The sequence below is a fragment of the Narcine bancroftii genome, chromosome 14 (assembly GCF_036971445.1).
Source record: "Narcine bancroftii isolate sNarBan1 chromosome 14, sNarBan1.hap1, whole genome shotgun sequence".
NCBI lineage: Eukaryota > Metazoa > Chordata > Chondrichthyes > Torpediniformes > Narcinidae > Narcine > Narcine bancroftii.
The window spans coordinates 27,318,574-27,328,280 of NC_091482.1; positions in this window are offsets into that span (position 1 = coordinate 27,318,574).

A 9,707-nucleotide genomic window follows, 5' to 3' on the forward strand; every position below is an offset into this window, starting at 1 on the left:
GGAACAATAATATTAATGAATGAAAACTACCACTTATTCTAACTTATTATTAACTTGCTAAATGCAAGTTGGAAATTATGGAGCAATTAGCATCGGATTTTTATCATTGATAAAATATTGGAATTTTACATGGGAGACTCATTCAGAAAGTTGAGGCTTGGGGTCCATGGAACACAATATTGATGGTCAACATAGACATGATGGGCTGTAACCTCTTGGTGTTTGTTTTTGCATGACTAGAATATTAAGAGAAGTACAGAGAACATAGAAGGCTGAAAATTTTGTAAAGGTAGCGTTGATTTTAAAAAGGAAGGGCAGACTTGGTTGTTCCTATTGAATAATGAAATATTAGAAATAATGGTGTATGTGGCAAGACCATTTGAGTTGAGTCAAGTAGCAAAGTACATATCAAGCATTTTTTTTAAAAAGTAAGGGATAAAAAAAATTTGCTGCAGCTAAAGATGGGTATAAGTATACTGTTTTGGGATCATTTTTCACAACTTTGGATTTGGAAATTTAATTTCAAAATTGAGGTATGCAATTTAATACATGTGTAGAGGAGGCTTGACAGGAGAGAGGAAGAGCTAATAAACGCAAGTTTGGTGTGCGTTGACAAGTGGACCACTCTAAATTGAGAGGTACATTTTAGTAGGAAGAAAAGTGAGCCCAAATATTCCTTGAATGGGCCGCAAAACTGGAGACTGGGAATATCTAAATGAGTAACTTGAAAGTGAACTGACAATTCCAATTGTTCTTAAACTTGTAGAGAACCTTATCCTGTCTCTGTAAAAGGGGAATATAAAGGCACTAGAAATGATACATAAGTGTTATTGAGAATCTTGCATCTGTATACATTGAACCAGGAAGATTTGGTTTGTCAAGGGTCTTCTGTCTTTGAGAAATACATAGGACATTACAGCACAGTACAGGCCCTTCAGCTCATAATGTTGATTGACTGATCTAACCCTATCCAAAAAAAAACAATAAACTCTCCCGACCTGTTAACCCAATATTTTTCTTTCATCTGTGTACTTGTCTCTTGTATGCACCTATCATTCTAGCCTCCACCACCAGCCCTGACAATGCATTCCAGGCACCCACAACTCTCCATATGTATATTTAAAAAGCGCCCCTGCTATCTCCCCACCCTTCACTTAGTGCAGATGTATTCTAGTGTTTGCTGTTACTACCCTGGGGAAACAAAAACTGCTGGCTGTCAACCTTATCTATGTCTCATAATTTTATAGATCTCTTTTAAGTCAACTCTCATTCTTCATTCACACCAAGCCCATGTTCTGCTAACCTTGCCTCATAAGACGTATTATTAAATCCTGGTAAATTTCCTCTGCACCCTCTCCATACCCTCTACATCCTTCCTGTAATACCAAAACTAAATACAATATTCTATGTGTGGTCTCACCAGAGATTTGGACCCTCTGTTCTTCCACATTGTTAAGTATCCGACCGTTAACCATGTTCTCTGCCTTTAGGTTTGACCTTCCAAAATGCATGACCTCATACATATCCAGATTGAACTTCTGCCACTCTTCTGCCTCGCTCAGAATCCTTTCTATATCCTATTGTAGCATATGACAATATTCAACACTATCCATAACACCTCCAACCTTTGTATCATCTGTAAACTTGCTCACTCATCCCTCTACATCTTTGTCCAGGTCATTTATAAAAATTCCAAAGAGCAGGGATCCCAGAACAGATCCCTGTGGAACACCATTAATCACTGACCTCCAGACAGAATACTTCCTGTCCATTACTACTATGCTTTCTACAGGCAAGCCAGATTTGAATCCACACAGCCAAGGTTCCATGGATCCCATGCCTCATGACTTTCTGAATGACTCTCCCATGTCAAATGCCTTTCACCACATCTCCCACCTTACCTTCATCAATTTCTTGTTATCTCCTCAAAAGGACTCAGGCTCGTGAAGTATGAACCTTCCCCTCCCAGAGCCATGCTGACGATGAGAATTCTGTACATCTCTAAATGGTGATTAATCCTGTCCTTGAGAATCCAATTGTTTCCCAAACACTGATGCAAGACTCACTGGTCTATAATTCTCAGAATTTTCTACGTTTTTTTTAAAATAAGGGGGCCATATTTGCCATTCTCCAATCCTCTGGCACCACCTCAGTGGCCAAGGAGGATGCAAAGATCATTGCCAATGGCTCAGAAATATCTTCCCATAGCAACCTGGGATTTATCTCATCCAATCCACAGGATTTATCAATCCTAATGTTTCTAGGAAGATCTAGCACTTTCTTTTTAATCTCAGCCCTTAAGCTTGTTATGATATCTCCTCGATCAAGGTCCTTTTCTCTGGTGAATATGGAAGCAAAGTATTCATTTGGGTCCTCAACTTCCTCTGCTTCCAGGCATATGTTGCCTCCTTTAGCCTTAAGTGGCTTTACCTTCAAGGTAGGGCCACTTAAGGATAAAGGAGGGTTTTTCTTAATCCTACTTGCCAAGACCTCATGCCCCCTTCTAGCTCTCCTAAGCCCTTCCTTCCTGGGTACTATACAATTCTCATGAGCCCTTCCTGTTTTTCCTTCCTAAATCTAATGTATGCTTCTTTCACTTAACAAGGTGCCTCATCTATTTCCTACCATTTTTTCCCTGTATCGGTGGGACAAACCATCCAGAACTCCATACAAGTGGCTGCTAAACATCCTCCACATCTGTGCTTTCTCCTGAAAACATCTGTTGTCAATTCATTCTCCTTGGTTCCTGCCTCATCCTATCATAATTAGCACTTCCCCAATTAAACACTTTACCATTTTGTCTGCTTTTATTTTTGTTCATAGGGAGTTGTAGTCACTACCACCAAAATGCTCCCTCATTGAGAGGTCAGTTCATTACCCAGTACTAGATCCAGTATGGTTTCTCCTTTGGTCAGTTGGTCCACATACTGTGTCAGAAATCCGTCTTGGGCTCACCTGACAAATTCTGCCCCATCTAGCCCTCTTACAGTAAGGAGGTGCCAGTCAATATCTGGGAAGTTCAAGTTTCCCATAACAACAGTCCTGTAACTTCTGCACCATTCCAAAATCTGCCTGCTTATCAGTTCCTTAGTATCCCAAGGGCTATTTGGGAAGGCTGATAGATTACTCCCTTCCTATTCTGGCACCCATTCTGCCTCATTAGACACTCCCTCCACTGTCCTCCCTTTCTGTGGCTGTGATACTATCCCTCACCAGTAATGCTACTTTCTACCTCCCCCACCCCTCCATTTTTATCTCTGATCCTATCCCTTTTAAAACATCTAAACCTCGGTACCTGCATCAACCAATACTGTCTTTGCATTAGCCATGTCTCCATAATGGTCACAACATCATAATTCCATGTACTGATCCGTGTTCTAAATTCATCTCCCTCATTCTGAATACTCCATATATTGGTATCTTCTTCTTCTTTGGCTTGGCTTCGTGGACAAAGATTTGTGGAGGGGTAATGTCCACGTCAGCTGCAGGCTCGTTTGTGGCTGACAAGTCCGATGCGGGACAGGCAGACATGGTTGCAGCGGTTGCAAGGGAAAATTGGTTGGTTGGGGTTGGGTGTCTGGATTTCTGCCTTGCATGTCCTTCCTTACAAACCCACAACATTGCATTACCCTTTCCACTTTCTGCTCTCATGTTCCCTGCCCTCACATTGTGGTTCCCACCCCCCTGCCAAATTAGTTTAAACTCCCCAGCAGTTCTAGCAAAAATCTGCCTGCCAAGATATTGGTCCCTCTTGTGTTCAGGTGCAACCTGTTCTTTTTCTGAAGGTCATACCTTCCCCCAGAAGAGATCCTAATGATCCACCGCTGTCTCCTGCACCAATTCTTCACCCACTCATTCACCTGCCACAACTTCCTATTCCCACCCTTACTACAGCAATCCTGAGATTACCACCCTTGAGATCCTGCTTTTCCGATTCCTTCATCACTCTCTATACTCCCTCTTCAGGACCTCATCCCTACTCCTATCTGTTATTGGTACCAATGTGAACCATGACATCTGGCTGCTCAATCCCCATCCCCGTTCAGAATGCTGTGGACTCTATCTGAGATATCCCAGATCCTGGCACCTGGAAGACAACTTGCTATCTGGGACTCTTGTTCACAGAACCACTTATATTCACCTAACTATTGAATCCCCATTTCCTATAATCCTCCCCATACACAATGAGCTGAGCACCTATGCCTGCTTGAGAAGAAGAACCAGACAATGCCTACTAGAATCCCTGAAAAAGGCTGAGGACCCTGTGATATCTGTCTCTGAATGTGATGTCAGAACATCATTCAAGAGGGTGAAACCTCGCAAAGCATCAGACCCTGACAGCGTACCTCGCAGGGTACTGAAAATCAGTGCCAATCACAGACATTTTCAACCTCTCATTGTGACAGTCAGAGGTTCCCACCTGCTTCAAAAGGGCATCAATCATCCCAGTAGCAAGAAGAGTAGAGTGGGCTGCCTCAACGACTACTGCCCAGTAGCACTAACATCTACTGTGGTTAAATGCTTTGAGAGGCTGGTCATGGCCAGAATTTACATGTACCTAAGCAAAGATCTGGACCCACTGCAATTTGCCTATCGTCACAATCGCTCCACAGCAGGAGCAATATCGCTGGCTCTCCACTCACCTCTGGATCACCTCAAAAACAGCAATTCATACATACAGCTGCTCTTCATCGACTACAGCTCAGCCTTCAATGCCATTATTCCCTCAGTGCTGGTCAAGAAGCTACAAACTCTAGGCCTCTGTACCCCACTCTGCAACTGGATCCTTGACTTTCTCACTGGAAGACCACAGTCAGTCCTCACTGATCATCAACACAGATGCACCTCAAGGATGTGTGCTTAGCTCACTGCTCTACTCATTATATAACCATGACCGTGTGGCCAGGCACAAATCCAAAGCCATCTACAAATTTGCCGATGACACCACAGTTGTCGGCAGAATCACAAACGGCAATGAGGAAGTGTACAGGAGGGAGATAGATCAGCTCGTTGAATGGTGTCATGACAACAACCTTGTGTTCAATGTCAGCAAAACCAAGGAGATTATTCAGGACTTCAGGATTAAGTGAATAGCCCTCATCGAGGGCTCAGGAGTGGAGATAATCAATAACTTCAAATTCCTGGGTGTCAACATCTCCGAGCATCTGTCCTGGAGTCTCCATGTTGATGCAATCACAAAGAAATCTTGCCAGCAGCTATACTTTGTGAGGTATCTGAGGAAATTTGGTGCATCACCAAAGACTCTTGTAAACTTCTACAGGTGTACTGCGGAGAGCATTCTGGTTGGTTGCATCACTGCCTGGTATAGAGGTACCAACCCTCAGGACCAGAATAAACAAAGGATTGTTAACTTGGCCTGCAACATCACAGGACCAGACTTCACTCCATCAAGGACTTCCACATGAGGCGGTGTTTTAAAAAAGCAGCCTCTATTCTCAAAGACCCCCATCACCCAGGCCATGCCCTCTTCACTCTGTTACCATTGGGGGGAAAGGTACAGGAGCCTGAAGACGAGAACTCAGCGGCACAAGGACAGCTTCTTCCCTGCTGCCATCAGATTCCTGAATGATCAATGAACCAAAGACACTGCCTTACTTTTCATGTTATTCACATTGTTATTATAATTTTAATTTTTTTATATATAGTAATGTCGTAAGATGGTTATATGTTTGAACAATGCTGCTGTCACAAAACACCGAATTTTGCATGACTTGTTCATGACAATAAATTCTGATTCAAGTGACGACTTAAAACTATCCTTTCTGGTCGTGTCATTGTAAAGAGTTTCAATTTACTTTACCTGATTTTAAACAAATCTATTGAATCTTCTCCAAGACCTTTTCTAAGGAACTCAGCCCCAGCTGCTTTTGTTTATTCGTGTAATCATAATCCCTCATCTTTGAGATGATTCGATTAAAATTATTGCTCCATTATTCTTTATGATGTACCACAGAACATAGAATATAGAATATAGCACAGTACAGGCCCTTTACCCCTCGATGTTGTGCCTACCCATATAATCCTTAAAAAAAACTACTAAACCCTCCCTACCCTATAACTCTCCACTTTTCCTCCATCCATGTATCTCAGAGTCTCTTAAATGCCCCTAATATTTCAACCTTTAACACCATCCCTGACAAGGCATTTCAGGCACACACAACACTGTGTTTAATTTAAAAAAACAAAAAAATCCTACCCTTGTGTCTCTCCTAAACTTCACTTTGTACATGTGTCGTCTGGTGTTTGTTACTTTGCCCTGGGAAACAGGTGCTGGCTGTCCACCCTGTCTATGCCTCTCATAATCTTTTATAGACCTTTATTAAGTCCCCTCTCATCTTTCTTCACTCCAAAGAAAAAAGCCCTAGCTCTTTTTACCTTGCCTCATGTTTTCCAATCCAGGTAACATCCATAGCTTCCACACCCTTCTTACAATGAGATGACCAGAACGGAACACAATATTCTTAAGTGTGGTCTCACCAGAGATTTGTAGACTTGCAACATGACCTCTCTAGTCTTGAACTCAATCCCCCTATTAATGAATCCCAGCATCCTATAGGCTGCTTTATCGATCTGGTGACCTGGAGGGATGAATGGATTTGAACCCCAAGGTCCCTCTTTTCACACTCTTAAGTTAACAACTATTAACCCTGTACCCAGCCTTCTGGTTAGTCCTTCCAAAATGCATCACCCCATACTTATCCGGATTGAACTCCATCTTCCACTTTTCCGCCCGTCTCTGCATCCTCGAGCTCGATCTGCAACACTTTCAACCATTGTGTCATCCATAAACCTACTGACCCATCCTTCCGCCTCTTCATCCAGGTCATTTATAAAAATCACAAACAGCAGGGGTCCCAGAACAGATCCTTGTGGCCCTCCACTAGCCACTGGCCTCCAGGCAGAATATTTTCTTCCTCTACTACTCTCTGCTTTCTTCCTGCAAGCCAATTTTTTAACCACACAGCCAAGGTTCCACTGATCACATGCCTCACGACTTTCTGGATGTATACCCAGAATTGGACACTCTACATCTGCTGGGGCAAAAAAATAGCTTTGTCTAGATTTGGGTACAATTTACATTTTGCTTTATCCTGAACCCCACCCGCTTGTAGATTTGTGCAATCCCCATCCCTGGCTAGATCCATTCTTAGTCCTTTATAAAAAGTTACAATTTGAGATTCATTGTCTCTTTTCATTCTCCCTGCAAAAAAAACTCCCACATTTCTATATTAGATTCATTTGCCATATACCTGTATTTGCTGTTCCACCTACTTATTATTATTTTTTTTAATTTTTTATTTTTCACACCATAAATCACATTAGCCATGATATACACTATTTCTTTATCACACATATACAGTGACTTTTTCTCCCCCCCTCCCTCCTCCCAAGCCACCCCCCCACCCCCCCTCTCATCCATTTTAGGTATACAATCTAGGTTGCATTAAGCCAGTCAGACAATGTTGTCATTCAACAAAAATACACCAGAAATTCTACTGAGTCCATTCTTTTCTTTCCTTCTCCTTCCATCAACTTAGGTAATGTTTGTCCCCGGTAGGTTTTCGCTATTGTATTTAATGTAAGGCTCCTATACTTGTTCGAATATTTCAATATTATTTCTTAACCTATATGTTATTTTTTCTAATGGAATACATTTATTCATTTAAATTTAGTAGTTTTTTCCTTTTAATTTGGTTATGTATTCCATTAATATTTAAAGTCATATAGTTCAGCGTAGCCCTTTTATATTTTGTTTATCTTCTCTTTCCGTTTTTCCATCATTACCTTTCCTCCTTTTCCATTGCTGTTTTCTTATTTTCAACTCTTTATAAGACAACATTCCTACAACATCCAACATTTTCCTTATTCTCCTATTTCTATCTTATTTATCCCCAATCACCCCTTCCCTTCCTGAGTTGTCCTTTATCCCTTGTCGGACAACCACATCTCCCCTCTCCATTTGGATTTGCGAATCCACTCGCAAGCGTCAACTGATTTTGCAGTGACCGCTATTTCCCCCCACCCCGCCCCCCCAGAAAAGATTTCACTTTTCATATGTCACAAAGGTCACTCTTTTAATTCCCTCCTTATTCTCTCTATTCCATTACCTTCCCTTATTAATTCTTGTCTATACTATCTATATTTTCCTCTAAGTACAGATACATTCACGTATGCACATTGTCTCTTTTCACTCTTATACCTCTTTACCCGCATACATATCAATCGTGATCATTTTTACTCTCATTACCCGTCTTCATCCCTCAGTCTATTTTTGTCTTTACCCACATACATATCAATCGTGATCATTTTTACTCTCATTACCCGTCTTCCTCCCTCAGTCTATTTTTGTAATTGTTCTGCAAATTTTCGTGCTTCTTCTGGATCCGAGAATAGTCTGTTTTGTTGTCCTGGAATAAATATTTTCAATACCGCTGGATGCTTTAGTATAAATTTATACCCTTTCTTCCATAAAATCGCCTTTGCTGTATTGAACTCTTTTCTCTTCTTTAGGAGTTCAAAACTTATATCTGGATAAATGAAGATTTTTTGCCTTTTATACTCCAGTGGTTTGTTGCCCTCTCTTACTTTTTCCATTGTCTGGACCTTATCTCTTGTAGTATAACTTAGGAATTTTACTACAATAGATCTTGGTTTTTGTTGTGGTTGTGGTTTAGAGGCCAATACTCTATGTGCCCTTTCTATTTCCATTTCTTGCTGTAGTTCTGGACATCCTAGGGTCTTAGGGATCCACTCTTTTATAAACTCCCTCATATTCTTGCCTTCTTCGTCTTCCTTAAGGCCCACTATCTTTATGTTATTTCTTCTGTTATAATTTTCCATTGTATCTATTTTTTGAGCTAGTAGTTCTTGTGTCTCTTTAGTTTTTTTATTAGATTCCTCCAATTTCTTTTTTAAGTCTTCTACCTCCATTTCTGCTGCTACTGCCCGCTCTTCCATCTTGTCCATTTTCTTTCCTATTTCTGTTAAGGTCATCTCTATTTTATTCATTTTCTCTTCTGTGTTGTTTATTCTTTTTCTTAAATCATTAAATTCCTGTGTTTGCCATTCTTTAAATGACTCAATGTATCCTTTAATAAGAGAAAGTACCTTCTTTATCTTGCCTTTCTTCTTCTATTTCACTGTACTCTTCCTCTTCCTCTTCTTCTTCCTCTGGGTTGGCCATCTGTTGTTTCTTTGTTGCCCTTCCCTTCTCTTCTTTCTTGTTTCTATTGTCTTCTGTGGTCTCTTCTTGCTGCAGGTGTTCTGCAGCTGTCGTTGCCGGCTGTGGAGATCGACTCCCCAGCTGGTCCCCCCTCCCGTCGGTGTGTTTTTTTTCATGCGCGGTTGCGCACTTTTACTCGGCTCAGCGAGCCATTTTTGTAGTCCATTATTTACCGACCTGAGGGAGCGGGTTTCTCTCTCCGCAGCGGGCCTCTTCGGACAGGTAAGGCCTTCACCTTTTTCCTCCTTTGTCTTCTCTTCCTCTCTTCTTACCGTTGCTTTTGATTTTTCTTTTTTTGTCGCCATCTTCTTTCCACCTTTATACTCACTTTTCTGTAACTTTTATTTCTGTGCCTTTGTGTTTTCCTTTGTTTTTCCCGACTTTTCTGGAGAGGGCTGGAGTTCACCGTCCGGCCACTACTCCATCACGTGACTCTGTTCCACCTACTTATTCATGACTTCCT